Here is a 17,304-nt window from a genome sequence, read left to right as displayed (position 1 = left end):
GAAAAAATGGTTACAGCATTCCAATGGCAGAACAAGTGTCAACGGTATATAAACATTTTCCGAAACTTTTTACGTGAGTCTGATTTTTCTTCATCTCAAAGATCTAGGTGCTTAAATTTAAGACAAAAAATGGAATACTTGCTCTACCATTTTGATACTCTAACGAAACGTGGTGCGGGTGTTGAAGTAGTGAATGAAGGAATGAAATAGGTGGATTTTGAAGAAGCGTTTGAGGGTCGTTTACAAAATAGTGCTGTAATGAATTTAGATTACAAGGATATTAATGAATTCCTTGACGATGCCTTTAGTTTATTTAAAATTAACATTGAAAAAGCTTTAAACAGGTTTGGTCCGCTAAAAGTTTACACCGTATTGTTCGCGAAATTTGTTAAAGATTCCATTGATGGTAAAACCCAAGAAATATCAGACTTAAAGACATTCGACCCTCGAAGGCTAAAGTCTTACGACAGTTCCGAGGGAGGGTAAAGGGCTCCAGAAGAAGGGTTACGGGTTTTAGTGGGTCGGGCTGGCAGTAGGTCGCCAGTTTAATAAATTTTCTATTTTATATATTTATTTATTTATTTATTTTTTATTTTTTTTTATATTTCCTTTTGTTTTATCACACCAACCCCACATAACCTTGGAGTGCGGAATCCAAGGTTATTTGTAGGCAGATTTCCCAAAATTCCCTAAGCAAAAAAAAAAAAAAAAATATAGACCCTATGAAGATACACTCAATTTTAGTGGTATCGAATTTCCTGTTTCTCTCAAAGACATTTCTAAATTTGAAACCCTAAACAACATTTCCGTCAACTTGTATGGTCTTGTTAAAAGAGATGAGAAGTTTACAGTTTCACCTCTTCATCTTTCATCTCAAAAGAAGATGAATCACGTCAATCTTCTTCGAATTGAAGATCACTACATAGATGAAAATCTAAGTGAAGACGATGATGATGAAACTGATATACCTCTCATATCGTTTAACTACCATTATGTCTGGATAAAGGACTTGTCGAGACTTGTTAGCTCAGACTTATCAAAGCAGAAAAATAAAAAATTCATTTGCGATCGTTGCTTACATTATTTTCTGAATCAAGAAAAGCTCACTCAACATGAAGAGCATTGTCGAAAAATGAACGACACAAAGATTAAATTACCCAAAAAAGGTCAAAATACAGTCGAGTTTAAAAATTTTCAAAATAAGGAACGTGTTCCCTTCATCATTTATGCCGATTGTGAAAGTCTGTTAATTCCCTCGGCAGCACCCCAGGAACCAAGAAATACTGAGGTGTTTCAAAACCATGAAACTCTCAGTATTGGTTATTACTTGAAGTGTAGTTTCGATGACTCTTTGTCTGTGTACAAAGCATCACCTAGAGATGAGGAGAATCCAGCTAAATGGTTTTCTTTAGAATTAAAGAACTTGGCTGATAATCTAGATTCCATATTCAAGAACCCAGTTCCCATGGAAACATTAAGTCCACAGCAGTTAGCAGCTTTTCGAAATGATATGACTTGTCATATTTGTAAAAAGAAAATTGCGTATGGGGATGTGAAAGTACGAGATCATTGCCATCTAACAGGGAAGTACCGCGGACCCGCTCATCAAGATTGTAATATTAATTACCATAAATCGCAGATCATACCTGTTGTTTTCCATAACCTAAGTGGCTATGATGCACATTTCATTATTGAAGCTATTGCTACAGAATTTGATGGTACTGTTAATCTACTTCCTATTAACCCTCTTGCGTACCTATTTTCACCCATAAAATTGTTTCCAAATGCACAAATTTTTCACACTGTTGGATTTTTCTACAATTTGGTACCTAGGGGTTTTTTTGGGTCGCTGATTACGAATCTGAGGTCAGATTTAAAAAATTCAAAATGGCGAATCCAATATGGCGGATGAGATTTTAAAAAATTCATCCAAATTTCTTGAAAATTTATAATCGGGGGTTTTTGAGGTCGCTGATTACGAATCTAAGGTCAAATTAGAAAAATCCAAAATTGCTGATCCAATATGGCGGACGAATTTTTAAAAAATTGTTTGATTTTATTAAAAATTTTAATGAAACTTGGTGTCTAGGGTTTTTTGAGGTCACTAATTACGAAGCTGAATTCAGATTATAAAAATACAGAATATAAGAGCCAATAAGGCCGCCAGTTTTAAAAATTTTTTAGATTTGTTATAGATACATTGGTATTTTACGAGTCCTTCATAAACTACGTCTCTGTTATATAAAACACTGTGCAATTTTTAGACTTTCTAAGTTGAGTAGTACTACATAATGATGTTTTGTGAATATAACAATTTATCACATATTTAAACAAATAATTACACAGGTCAACAAAAAAGACCTAATTTTTTATGAGATAGCGGAATGGTTTCCGATGTATTTTTGGACCCTGAACACGATCCCAACTTCCAAAATTGCCCATCACGTCAATACTTTGAGAATAGTCGGGGTAAAGACCCGAAAAACGCTTTTTTGAGGATTTTCAAAAAAAAATTCTCTTTAACCTGACGCGTTAGAGACTTCCACAAGGTCTTAAATTAAAGCTTGTAATGTACACTATAAGAGCCATATCCATAAAAAAAAGAAAAATTTAAATTTATTTCAAAAAATGGGGTTGAAGACACTAAAAATGTGTGTTTTTGGATTGCTTTAATAGACTTCTTGTAATTGCTTGGATTCGCTTGAAAATGGTTACTCGGGGTTTTTGGGGTCGCTGATTACGAATCCGATATTAGTTTTCAAAAATTAAAAATGGCGGAACCAAGATGGCAGATGTAAAAATTAAGAATTGCTTGGATTCACTTGAAAATTGTTACTCCAAGATTTTTGGGGTCGTTGATTACGAATCCGCTATTTTGAATTTTCAAAAACTAATATCGGATTCCTAATCAGCGACCCCAAAAACCCCGAGTAACCATTTTCAAGCGAATCCAATAATTGCAAGAAGTCTATTAAAGCAATCCAAAAACACACATTTTTTGTGTCTTCAACCCCATTTTTTGCAAAAAATGTTAATTTTTCTTTATTTTATGGATAAGGCTCTTGTAGTGCACATTACAAGCTTTAATTTAAGACCTTGTGGAAGTCTCTAACACGTCAGGTTAAAGAGAATTTTTTTTTGAAAATCCTCAAAAAAGCGTTTTTTGGATCTTTACCCCCACTATTTTCAAAATCCTGACGTGATGGGCAATTTTGGAAGTCGGGATCTTATTCAGTGTCCAAAAATACATCGGAAACCATTCCGCTATCCCATAAAAAAAATTAAGTCTTTTTGTTGACCTGTGTTATAGATGTTGATTAATTCCTTGCACAAAAGACTTAGAAACATGCTTTTTCCAAATTTTAAAAGTTAACAAGATCAGTATAATTGTAAGATTCATGTTTGTTAATTGCATTATTGGAGGTATATTATTCAGCTTAGTTAATTGCAAAATTAGAAAAAATTGCATGCTTCTAGATGTTTTTTGTAAAAAGTTAGTAAATAACAACATTATTTGTTTAAACAATTAAAGAATTGTTCAATTTATGAAAAATCTTCATGTAATATTACTCAGCTTAGTTAATTGTAAAATTAGAAAAAAAATTGCATGTTTCTAGATGTTTTTGTAAAAAGTTAGTAAATAACAACATTATTTGTTTAAACAATTAAAGAATCGTTAAATTCATGAAAAATCTTCATGTAATATTACTCAGCTTAGTTAATTGCAAAATTAGAAAAAAGCTGCATGTTTCTAAATATTTTTAATAAAAAGTTAGTACATAACAACAATTATTTGTTTAATCAATTAAAGAATTGTTAAATTTATAAAATATTCTTATATTGCCATTTTGAGTTTTGCAAATCTGACCTCAGATTTGTAATCAGCGACCACGAAAACCCCCGATTATAAATTTTCAAGAAATTTAGATAAATTTTTGAAAAACTCATTCGCCATATTGGATCAGCCATTTTGGATTTTTTTAATCTGACCTTAGATTCGTAATCAGCGACCTTAAAAACCCCCGATTATAAATTTTCAAGGAATTTGGATAGATTTTTTGAATATTCATCCGCCATATTGGATTCGCCATCTTGGATTTTTTTAATCTGACCTTAGATTTGTAATCAGCGACCTCAAAAACCCCTGATTATAAATTTTCAAGAAATTTGGATGAATTTTTGAAAAACTCCTTCGCCATATTGGATCCGCCATTTTAGATTTTTTTAATCTGGCTTCAGATTCTTAATCAGCAACCCCAAAAGCCCTTCAGATACCAAGTTTTATTAAAATCAAACAATTTTTTAAGAGAAGTATGTATTTGCAACTTTTATTTTGTGACCTATCCTCTACTGTTTATAACAAATATTTAATACTTTGTTTATTAGCAAATACTTTATTTGGAAACTTTATTATGTATGTATCATTAACTATGAACCTTGCACTGTAAGTTGCACTTTGTCTCATGTGTTAAGGTTAATTTGTTTAAAAGTTATGAGAAAAAATATTTGGACGAGTATACTCGTCCTCGCGCATTTGGTAACAACTTAGTTTGGACGAGTATACTCGTCACGGTACGCAGGAGGGTTAACAAAGAAAAGTACATTAGTTTTACTAAAAATGTAAAAGGTGGTTTTCTAAAATTTCGTTTTATTGATTCTTTCAAGTTTATGGCATCATCTCTGGATAAGTTAGCATCCTATCTCGATGAATACAAAATTGTAAATTCCGTTTTTTTAAACTACAGCGACGATAAAATCCAATTGTTGACGCGAAAAGGAGTTTTTTCTTATGAATACATTGATTCAAGGGAAAAACTCGACGAAACAGAGTTACCGCCAAAAGATAAATTCTACAGCACATTAAACGATTCAAATGTTTCCGATGAAGACTATGCACATGCGCAGAAAGTGTGGAGTGAATTTAATTGTCAAAATCTTGGTGATTATGTATACTTGTACATGCAAACCGACATACCGTTACTCGCGGACATTTTCGAAAATTTCAGAAACCAGTGTTTAATCTCGTACGGTCTAGATCCAGCACACTATTATACTACACCGGGTTTGACTTGGGACGCAATGTTAAAGTATACGGAAGTAAGACTTGAACTCTTGACAGACATTGACATGGTAATGTTTATTGAACGAGGAATAAGGGAGCGTTCACAAATTACGTAACATTATAAAGGGGAGGGGGGGGGGTCTAGCTATTTGTTATGTACAGCAGAAAAATCGTATACTTTGACGCAAATAATCTATACGGTTGGGCAATGGTTCAACCGCTTCCCTATGGTGGCTTCAAGTGAGTAGAGAATGTCGATAATAGTTTTGATTTCAATGTTGCAGACGATGCGCCTACGGGTTACATTTTGGAAGTTGATTTGGATTATCCAGATCACCTTCACGATAAACACAGCGATTTTCCATTTTGTCCGGAACGCTCGAAGCCACCAGGGTCAAAAGAGGAGAAGCTTCTAACTACCCTCCTACCGAAACAAAAGCACGTTCTCCATTATCGTGCCTTAAAACAAGCTATTGCCAACGGTCTCATGTTAGTTAAAATTCATCGCGTCTTAAAATTCGAACAATCTACTTGGTTGAAAAGTTACATTAATTTTAATACCACGTGAAGAACAAACGCCAGTAATGAATTTGAGAAAAACTTGTTTAAATTGATGAACAACGCGGTATTTGGCAAAACAATGGAGAAAGTGCGAAAACATGTGGACATTAAACTTGTGACAAAGTGGGAGGGTAGATATGGAGCTGAAGCCCTAATAGCAAAGCCTAACTTCCACAGCAGAGCCATCTTTAATGAGAATTTGGTTGCTGTAGAACTTAGAAAATAGAGGTACTAATGAACAAGCCGGTGTATGTTGGCTTGACTGTTTTGGATGTGTCAAAAACGCTTATTTATGATTTCCACTACGATTACATGTTAAACAAGTATTATGAAAATAAATTGAAATTATTGTACACCGACACCGACAGTCTGATTTATGAAATCAAGTGCTCAGACATTTACGCTGATATGAAGCAAGACATTATGAAATTCGACACTTCTGATTATCCGGTTAATAACGTGTACAATATTCCGCAAGCCAACAAAAAGATATTAGGTCTCATGAAGGATGAATGCAGCGGAAAAATTGTAACAGAATTTGTTGGCTTGCGGAGCAAAATGTACAGCGTCCGTGTAGAAGGGAAAGATGTCATAAAAAAGGCTAAAGGTGTCAAAGCAGGAGTTGTTAAGAAAAATATCGACTTTGATGATTATGTTTATTGTCTACGAAATATTAAAATGCAATCTAGAACGCAATATTCAATTAGGTCGAATCTTCACAAAGTATAAACTTTGAAACAAACGAAAAATGCTTTAAGTCCTTATGATGACAAGAGATACTTAATAGAAAACAGCACCGACACCCTCGCATGGGGTCATTGTAAAATTCTTGAAATCGATGAGGATAAACTAATGTAAAAAACAAAAAAGAGGAGGTGGAAATGGTTCTTTGAATAAAAGATGTTTATTTTATTTTATGTCTACTTTATTTAAAAAACCTTAATCTAGTTACATTAACTTGTTATAATTTTTAACTACATTTAAACTTATTTTAACTATATTTTAACTTATTTCAACTTTATTTTAACTCATTCTAACTTATTTTAACGTTATTTTAACTCATTCTAACTTATTTTAACTTATTCTAACTTATTTTAACTTTACTTTAACATTACTTTAGCTATATTACATATCAGATTTTTTTATCCAACTATTATGTGAGCTATCGAATCCAAGCCATTTCACGTAAACATCATTACCACGAGTCTTGAGAACTTTTTCTACGAGGTAAACATCTGGATATTGGACTTTCAGCAATTCTTCTTCATAGAAACCACCTTCGATGGGTTGATTTTGATAATCTTTCAGCTTGTATGTAACTGGTTTTGTTGATTTAACTTTATCCACGGTGAATATTTCCGTTGTCCAATTGGGAGTATATCCTTTTTCAAAGATACTTTTAAATTTGCTAACTCGAACTCTGTCTCCAACTTTGAATTTTGATCTTTTCAGCGGAATTCTACGTAGTTTACGGATACGTCTTAGCAGTTCTCTTGTATTTTCTACGGTGACATCTTTAGGTTTCATACCAATAGTACGATGCTATTTATTATTGTACTTTGTCATGAGAGTTGGTAAAAGATTAATCCATTTATAATTGCCTTGCAAGCTGAATTCCGGCCACATCATATTTTTTAGAGTGCGGTTAAATCTTTCAACAATTGAGGCTTTCAAATTACTATAGGTAGAATAGAGATTAATGTTAAATTCTTGCATTAAACTCTTAAATTCAGAATTGTAAAATTCTTTGCCTCTATCAGTATGCAAATTTTTTGGAATTCGGCCTTGTTTGAGAATAGTTTTCATTGCCAAAGAAATATCCTTTCCATTCTTACTCTTTACAGCTACAGCCCAGGCATATTTGGAAAATATGTCTATAACTGTGAGCATGTATTTGAAACCTTTATTAGAATAAGAATAAGGTATCATTTCAACCAAATCTGCTTGCCAGGTTTCATCGATGCCACGCATTTGAACTTTTCGACGAGGATAATTTTCTCTAGCTTGTTTATGCAGTTCAGTTACAACTGTTAATTTTTGATCAGTCATCACTGTTGAATAAATTTAGCCTCTTTGATGATATAATTTTGCTGTGATTCAATTTCTTTAAGTTTTTCGTTTACTCTATCCTCGATAATTCGGATATAAAGATTCAAATCATCAATAGCTGATCTTAAAGAAGATGTAATTTGAAAAACTGTTTTTATCTCGTTTTTAATAATTTTCTGTGCAAGTCTTAAATTTACAAAGTCTCGTTGCTCTTCAGCGTCTTAAACGTTGCAAAGTCTTTTGTTATCAATGTCGTATTGTTCACTTGGAGTAATTTTAAAACCAATTCCAGAAGGTCCAGGAAGTCCACGACTTTCAAGAGGCCGTACAAGGGATGTCCAAACACATCAATGCTCATTTTAATACTAAGCTCTATTTGCTTGTACTCTCCTAATATATAATGCGAGCTTCACGTAGTTCTTCGATGATTGACATAATTTCATTATTATGGCTTGGATTACCAGCTTGCTGTGATGCTACTAGCAGACGTAAACGGTCAACTAGTTCATTGGGATCATCCCAATAGATGTAGTCTGGGTTAAATTGTTTCTTTGAAATCATAAATTGAGGTAATTTCTTTCCAAGCTTCTTCTTCTTCTTCAAAACACCACTACCCTTTTTTGGCGTACCCTTAAAAAGTTTTGAAATGACAACAGTGTATTTAGAACTCCTGGTTACGTTGACAAGTCCACTGGAACTATAATTTTTTCGGTGTGCATTTGTAGCTACAAGAATTTCTTTATAATTTTCCAAATCATCTGAACTTATTAATGCAGGATTAGGTTCTTGTCGAAATAAAAGTTCAAGCAACCCAGCAGTTTTTAAATATTTTTTTTTCCAGCAAGTTGAATATGTGAACCTTCTAAATCAACTGGTGTATCACCAATAATAAAAGAACCATTAAGAAGCTTACGTACTCCATAAACCATATCTAAAAAACTTTTTCTGTTTTTATTCAATAATTGAATAAACTTATTTGTCAAATTTTCATAATTAAGTTCTTCTCCTTCTTCTTCAAACTTGTTGCTCTTATCAAATAGACTGTCATTGAGTAGTGTTTTATTAAATTCCTCTTCCTCATCAAAAGCAGTTGAGAAAGAAAAATCATTTTCCTCCTTTTTAACTTTTTCTTTCTTAATATTTTTGAAAGGTATGTCAGTTATGTTCACCAGCTTTTCCAGGGGTGTTACTATTCGTTGAAAAGTTTCTTTTAATACTGTTTCTGCAGCCTCTTTACCCATTTTGAGTAAACGATGTTTCCGCCTAATAGCATCACTTGCTTTTGCTATTTGACGAAGCGTTTCTTGCTCTTTTCGATACATGTTTTCTTCGAGACAATATAAACTATACTAATTAAAAATTCAATGAAGTTCTTGTATTTATAGTGAAATGAAGCAATCAAATCCTCTTCTATATCTTCCTTCATTAAAATTACGGTCCTTATCAATAACAACAAATCCATATTTGTCAGATTTCCAACATTCTGAACATAAATCGCGAAATTGAGTATAACTCATATCTGTATTAACATGATCTTCGTATACATGTTTCAGATTCTTTTCATCTTGTCTAAATAGAACCAATAAATTAACATTATCTCGAACAAAATGTTTAGGAATACGAGCATACGTTTGACATAAATAGAAACTGTCAACGTTTACATGTCTGCCCATACAAAAGAAAGCTCTAACATTATCTTGCTTTTCACAAGCAATGTCATCAAAAACGAATATTGAATTTGCTTTAGCATCTTTTGGAGATACTACTTCTTCATGTTCACTAAATGGAAAATACTCAACACCATCTACCTGACTGATTACATTTTCTAAAAATTTATATTTCGGTTGCTGTAGAGATTTAGAGTAGAGGTAAATATTTTCAAAACTTAGACCATTTGGATGTATTATTAGGGAAAGAAGAGCATTTGTTTTACCACAATTTGAGGGGCCACAGAAAACTGCTCGAATGCTGTCTGAAAACAGACTACCGTGACGTTTAATCTTTTTTTCATTAGTTTTAACATCTATACTAGAGATTGGCAGTGCGACAGGTTGTTTCGTGAACTGCATCTTGACAGTAACTGCTTGAAAATCTATAAATACCCAGCTTTTATAGTCAATTTGTCAGTTTCACGTCAACCATTGTAGAGTGAAGTATGATTCTGCATCAGGAGGTGAAAAAAGGTCGCTATCAAGGAAAAGGTTTAATCAATCGTATCATCAATAGTTTACCGTTTGAGTTACATTTACCAGGATACCAATTCTGTGGGCCTGGTACAAAGTTGGCTAAGCGTTTGTCACGAGGTGACCAAGGAATTAATCCACTGGACGCTGCATGTAAACAACACGACATTGCTTATTCGCAAAATCGTGAAAATATTGAAGCAAGAAACGAAGCAGATAAAGTATTAGCTAAGAGAGCTTGGGAACGTGTTACAGCTAAAGATTCTGGTGTAAGTGAAAGAGCAGCTGCTTTAGCTATATCCGGAACCATGAAAGCTAAATCAAAGTTAGGCATGGAAATGAGAAGAAGAAGAAAATCATCTATAAAGAAGAAGAGTAAAACAATGTGTAAGAAGAAGCAAATAGCGCTAAGAAAAATTGTTGATGCTGCACGAAAAAGTATGGCTCCTGGTAATAATGCTGAAGAATCAATTCGAGCAGCTATAGTTGGTGCACGAAAAGCAATAAAAAATGTTGGCGGTAAATACAAAATTTTATTACCTAGAATTCTTCCTGTACCTACTAAAGTAGGTGGAATTTTACCGCTAGTTCCAATTTTTGCTGGACTTAGTGCTTTAGGAGCACTTGCTGGAGGTGCTTTAGGAATAGCAAGGGCTGTTAATAAGGCTAAAACAGCTAGTGAACAGCTTGCAGAAGCTCAACGACACAATAGATCCATGGAAGCCATATCGCTTGGAAAGGGATTACACCTTAAACCTTATCGACAAGGACTTGGCCAGCACTTAAAACCCTACATTCAAGGAAAAGGAATTAAAAAACGAGCATCAAGAAAGAAGAAGAAGAAACGAGCATCAAGAAAAAAGAGAACTACAAGAAGGAAAACAAAAAGAATCAGGAATAATTAATCTTAATAATAAAGAAGGTGTTGGAACACATTGGGTAGCATATAAAAAATTCAAAAACGAAACAATGTATTTTGATAGTTTTGGCAACCTTGCTCCACCAACAGATCTTGTCATTTACTTGGGTGATGGTAGCTTAATAAAATATAATCATAAAAGATATCAAAATTATGATACATTTGTATGTGGACACTTGTGTCTCAAATTTTTGTGTAATCAACTAAATATTAAGAGTTGTTTTAACCTTTATAAGACTATGTAACACCTGTAAGCTATCAGTATAAAATCTGACAGCAACATGAGTGATTCGTTTACTTTAACGTTAACAGGAAATTCTTCAGTTCTAAAAGCTGAATATTTCCCTCCAATAGAACTAAATTCAAATAAAAGTTATGTACTTGGTCTTGTCGAACTATTGACTTTTAATTCAATTCCCAATATTGATAAAGGAAATAACAAGTTTTACGTTGGAAATCAAGTAATTGATATTCCAACTGGAAGTTATGAAATTAAAGATATTGAATCATATTTACAAAATTCTGTAAAAACTGGAACTGTTATTACTATAAAACCTAATAATAATACATTACGCAGTATTGTTTAATCTAATTTACCAATTGATTTTAAACCTAAAGATTCGATTGGTAAGTTGTTGGGATTTACATCGCAGAAACTATCATCTCATAGAGCACATATTTCTGATTTACCTGTAGCCATTTTAAAGGTTAATTCAGTTAGAATTGAGTGCAACATAACATCTGGAGCGTATATAAATAACCAAAAAGTTTACACTATCCATGAATTCTTCCCCAGCGTTCCACCAGGATATAAGATTGCGGAAGTGCCTGCACACGTCATTTACCTTCCGATTGCCACCAAGACAATACATAATATACAACTGCGAATTGTTGATCAGGACGGTGATTTAATAAATTTTAGAGGTGAAACTATATCAATTCGATTCCATATAAAGTCTTTGTAATGGGAATCGTTTATAATCAAAGAGCTGTTGTTGGTGGAAACTATAAAAGTCAGACAACATGCAAGAGTCAGATCAGTCTAAATTTATCTCACAAGGTGTTAACACCTCAAAATCGCCTCTTTCTGCAAGAACTAGGTCTAAAAGTTCAAGGAAAGAAAATAAAACAACAAGACAATTAATTTACATATTTTTTGGTTGCTGTTGCAATAAAAATGAACGAACTTCTCAATATTCCAGCAGCAGTGAATTTCGATGAGTCAATAGCTCATTATGAAATTCATGCTCATCAACCATACGCATTTTCATCTTTTAACAATAGCGATGAAATTTGAATCGCAGTACAAGATCAAGACTTGTGCATTTTACCTACTAAAAGTTTATTACACATTTTTGGTAGATTAACTAAAAATAATGGAATTACTCTTACACAAAACGTACATTTAAGTAATAATGCTGTATGTTTTTTGTTTGATGAAATTCGCTATGAACTAAATGGTATTGAAATTGATCGCTGCAAATACGTTGGACATACTACAATCTTGAAAAATTACACCTCGCAAACATCAAATCAGCTAAATTTTATTGAAAATGCTGGATATTCCAAAATTGCAGCTGATGCAAGACTTACTTTGGAAAATGGTTATTTTGATGTCACAATACCACTCAGCATGATTTTTGATTTTGCTGAAAATTATAAAAAAATCATTATGAACCCTAAACATGAACTTATTTTAACAAGAGCACGTTCTGACGTGAATGCTGTAATTCAAACAGGACAAGGAGGGGATGAGGAATTTAAAATTTTTATTAATAAACTTGAATGGATGGTTCCATGCGTTTTACCTTCTGACAATAACAAAGTTAAATTGTTAAAATATATTGAAAAGGATCCATTAATTTCAATAAGTTTTAGGTCGTGAGAAATGTATGAGTATCCTTTAATTCCTACAAGTTCAAAAGTTTTGTGGCAAATTAAAACATCAACGCAATTAGAGAAACCTCGTTATGTTATTGTTGGATTTCAAACAGCGAGGAAAGATAAACGAAAAAAATATGCCTGTCATTTTGACCATTGTAATATTATAAATGTTAAACTCTTTTTAAATTCACAATATTATCCTTATGGAAATTTAAATCTAAACTTTGAGCAAAATCAGTACTCTCTACTTTATGAAATGTACGCTAATTTTTAATCATCCTATTATGGTAAAAATTCAAAACCTATTTTAACAAAGGATATTTTTAAAAGTCTATTTCCTCTAATTGTTATTGATTGTTCTAAACAAAACGAATTTTTAAAACAAGCATCAGTTGATGTGAGGTTAGAATTTGAAGCAGGAATCAACATGCCAGCTGAGACCACCGCCTATTGCCTAATCATCCATGACCGCGTCATACAATATAAGCCAATCAGCGGCGTTGTAAAGAAACTATTGTAAAGGAGTGAGGATAATGTGGTGGTGGTGGGGTGATTACTATAAAAGCAGCTGCTCTCGGCTAGAAATTCATTTCTGCTTCAAAAATGCAGTTTATTGTAGACGTTCAAGGTTTTAAAAAAACCAACAACGAGTTTGTCTTTAAAGAGTTGGCGATACTTCGACCAATTCTACAAGATATACTTCGAAGTGCAAGTGTAATTTACGTTAAAGGTTTAGAAAAAAAGAATTAGCTAGAAAAATATTTACTCAACGTACAAAACTTGGAAGATTTTAATTGTCCATCTTTGAAAAAAATCAAGTCTGATTTGTTAACGACGTGTACGCATCATACTTTTTGTAGTGAAAATTGTGCTGTAAAAATGTTAAAATTCTACGCGATTGGTTTTTGGAACCTCCAAACCAATAAATAAGTGCTATTTCTAATGGAATTGATGAAGTTGACTCTACTTTAAAATCTTTTTATGAAAATTGATTTCTGAAAATAAAACTTATTCTAATTCTTAAAAATAACTTATACTAAGAGAAGGAAAGTAAATTTAAAACCAATTTATAGGTAAAACTTTGTGTGTTTATTTTATCAAAATTTTTTAAAATATATATATACATTTTCTTTTTACAATTTATTCTAACAATTTAAATTCAAAAATATTATATGGTCCTTCAAGATACTTCATTTGAAGTTTCTTCGATATCGCAGCTTCTTTCATCATGCCCATGGTGGTTGGTTCATCCTCAAAGAGCTTGATGAATCTTGTTGGTAAGTATGTGACGAAATCAGCATCAATTTCGACAATCATCCTTGGTTCATATTTGGTCTGGACCTTCTTTATCTTTGAGACGTAGTACAATCCATCTTTCATCAATTCCGCAAGCGACTTCGTCGGCAGGTAACCTTCAAAACGCCCAACGGAGTTGACTTTTTCTAGATCCATTTTTTTTAGCTGTAAGAAAACCTTAAACAAAAGAAGAGAAAACAAAGAAATTATTATTTTTTAAAACTAACTTAGAAAAAGAAACTTTGAAAATATAGCTGAAAAATGAAACTTAGAAAATAAAACTGAAAAAAAAGGAACTTAGAAAAATGTAGCTGAAAAAAAGGAACTTAGAAAAATGTAGCTGAAAAAGAAACTTAGAAAAATGTAGCTGAAAAAGAAACTTAGAAAATAAAGCTGAAAAAAGGAACTTAAAAAAATGTATCTGAAAAAGAAACTTAGAAAATAAAGCTGAAAAAAAGGAACTTAGAAAAATGTAGCTGAAAAAGAAACTTAGAAAATAAAGCTGAAAAAAGGAACTTAGAAAAATGTAGCTGAAAAAGAAACTTAGAAAATAAAGCTGAAAAAAAGGAACTTAGAAAAATGTAGCTGAAAAAGAAACTTAGAAAATAAAGCTGAAAAAAAGGAACTTAGAAAATAGATTAATGTTTATACTTACTGCTAATTCAAGAACCTGAAATAATAATGACTTGGTGGCTTTGAAACTCGCCTTATATTGCTGCAATCCCCACTCTTTCTCTAACCCCACTACACTTTCGAATGCGCACGCAAATTATCCCCACCTTAATATGCGCTTACACCATGCGCGCTAAAATTTAAGAAAAATAAAATTAATGCTTTAATTTAAAAAATATTTCTTTTCATTTAAAATAAAATTTAATAATTTTTAGGATAAGGGAGCGTTCACAAATTACGTAACGCTAATTTTTGAAAATTTTGACCCCCTTCCCCCATGTAACACACTGTTACATACATTAGCGCCATTTTTTCTGCTGTACATAACAAATAGCTAGACCCCCCCTCCCCTTTATAATGTTACGTAATTTGTGAACGCTCCCTAATCTTCCATATACTCCGACATCTAAAAAATTAAAAATATGGTTATAGTTAATTTAAATGAAAGTAATATTTTTTTTAAGTTAATTTAAAATAGAATAAAAACTATCAACTAACTTCTTCTGGATCGATGTCTATTATTAAAACGTCGTGGTCGTCGTCGTCATCATCGCTAATGATGATTGTCTCCCCCACACTGTCGTATCCGTCATCGTCATCGTCATCGTCGTCGTCATCCTCATAATTGTTATGGGCATACTCATCATAAATGATGATCATGGATGCATCATCGACATGATCATCATCATCGTCAACATCATCATTCTCATCATGACTACTATCATCAAAAATAGTAATTTCATTTTCTTCCTCTAGCTGATTTTGGCAATTGGATGGAGGATTATATGGATTCATTATTATTTTTTTCTAAAAGAAAAGAAAAGAAATTCTTTTTTAATAATGAATAAAATTAATTTTAGAAATAAAAAATTAAAATAAACAGAAAAAAAGATCTGTAAGAGTGAGAGAGAAACAAGATCTATACGAGAAAGAGAGAATAAAGACCTATAAGAGAGTAAGAGAAAAAAGATGTGTAAGAGAGAGAAAGAGAGAATAAAGAATTGAAAGAGAAAGAGAAAAAAGATCTATAAAACAAAGAGAAAGAAAAATGTCCTGTAAGAGAGAAAGAGAAAAAAAGTCCTGTAAGAGAAAGAAAAAATTTAGAGAGAAAGACCTGGTGAAGACAAAAAAATTTTTTAGAGAGAAAGAAAGAAAGACCTGGAGAAGAGAAAGAAAGAAAGACCTAGTGAAGAGAAAGAAAAAAAAACCTAGAGGAAAGAAAGAGAAAAAAGATCTATAAAACAAAGAGAGAAAAATGTCCTGTAAGAGAGAAAGAGAAAAAAAGAACTGTAAGAGAGAAAGAGAAAAAAGATCTATAAGAGAAAGAGAGAGAGAGAAAAAAGTCCTGTAAGAGAAAGAAAAAATTTAGAGAGAGAAAGACCTGGAGGAAAAAAAAGACCTGGAGAAGAGAAGGAAAGAAACAAAAATCTAGTGAAGAGAAAGAAAAGATCTAGAGGAGAGAAAGACCTGGAGGGAAGAGACCTGTAAGGAAGAGAAACCTACGACGATGCAAGCTGAAAGTAGAATGAGCGTGGTGGCTGGCGCACTGCACTCACTCACCGTTGTGATCCCCACCACGGCGCTCTCCCACAACAGCGCTCCCCACTAGGCATCGCTAGTGGAGTGAAAGCAGCATCTCCATGCGGCGATTCTCAGTAACAAGTTTCAATACGCGGGGTTTTTGAATAGTTGAGTATGAAATTTCCTAAATAAAAATTGTTGAATTGTTAAATAAGTGAAAAGTATTGGAGTTGTTTGAAAAAAGGCATCTCCAATATTTCACATTATTTTTCCCATCTGAATGATTGTAATACAGTAATCCTTCAATATGTAAATAATTTTTTTTCCGACTTGTATTAATTCTGTCATAATTAAAATTTACAATTTAATATAATTTCACTGTTCACTATTTTATAATTTTAATAAAATTTTTAATTTCACTAATTTACAATTGAATATAATTTCACTGTTTACTATTTATTAATTTCACAACATGATTTTGAAATAAGCACACGTTGAATGACAATTTATGAAAATAACAACGATAATAACTGAAAGTTTCCTAACTTGAAGTTGTATTTTGAAATTTGAAAAATAAAAAAAAATGTTTGGAAAAACAACTAATATTGGAAAAATAATACTTTGGAAAAAATATCATTTGGAAAAATAATAATTTGGATCCTCCGGAATTGAAACTTTTGTTTTGGAACTTTTGACTCCATACAAAAAAATATTAAAATCAAAGGTGAGAAACAAAAAAATCGTATTAAAACAGTAATGGGAACTGAAATAAAAGAAGAGATATAATTATAAAAATAGAAATTATAAGATCTAAATAAAAATAATGAAAAAAAAGGGAAATAAGAAAACAATTCATAAAACAAAAGTTATAAGTATTTTTAATTATTATTAGAATTACAATTAATAAAATCAATTAATTTTTGGTAATATAAAAAAAACAAGTCCATTATAAAGATCAAATTAATCAAAATCAGAATTGAAATATTTATAATAATTGGGTAAATAAATAATAAATTGAATGTACATTTATTAATTTAGAAATACATATAATTTTTTTATTATTCCAAACTATTTTTACATTTGTTATATACTCTATTTTATAATATTAGCATTTTCTGCTTAAATTAATATATAACAAAAATATTAAGTTTTAAATA

This window comes from Leptopilina heterotoma, unplaced genomic scaffold (genome assembly GCF_015476425.1).
Source record: "Leptopilina heterotoma isolate Lh14 unplaced genomic scaffold, ASM1547642v1 Lhet_242, whole genome shotgun sequence".
Lineage (NCBI taxonomy): Eukaryota > Metazoa > Arthropoda > Insecta > Hymenoptera > Figitidae > Leptopilina > Leptopilina heterotoma.
The sequence above is the reverse complement of the archived record's forward strand: the minus strand, read 5'-3'. Positions refer to the sequence as shown.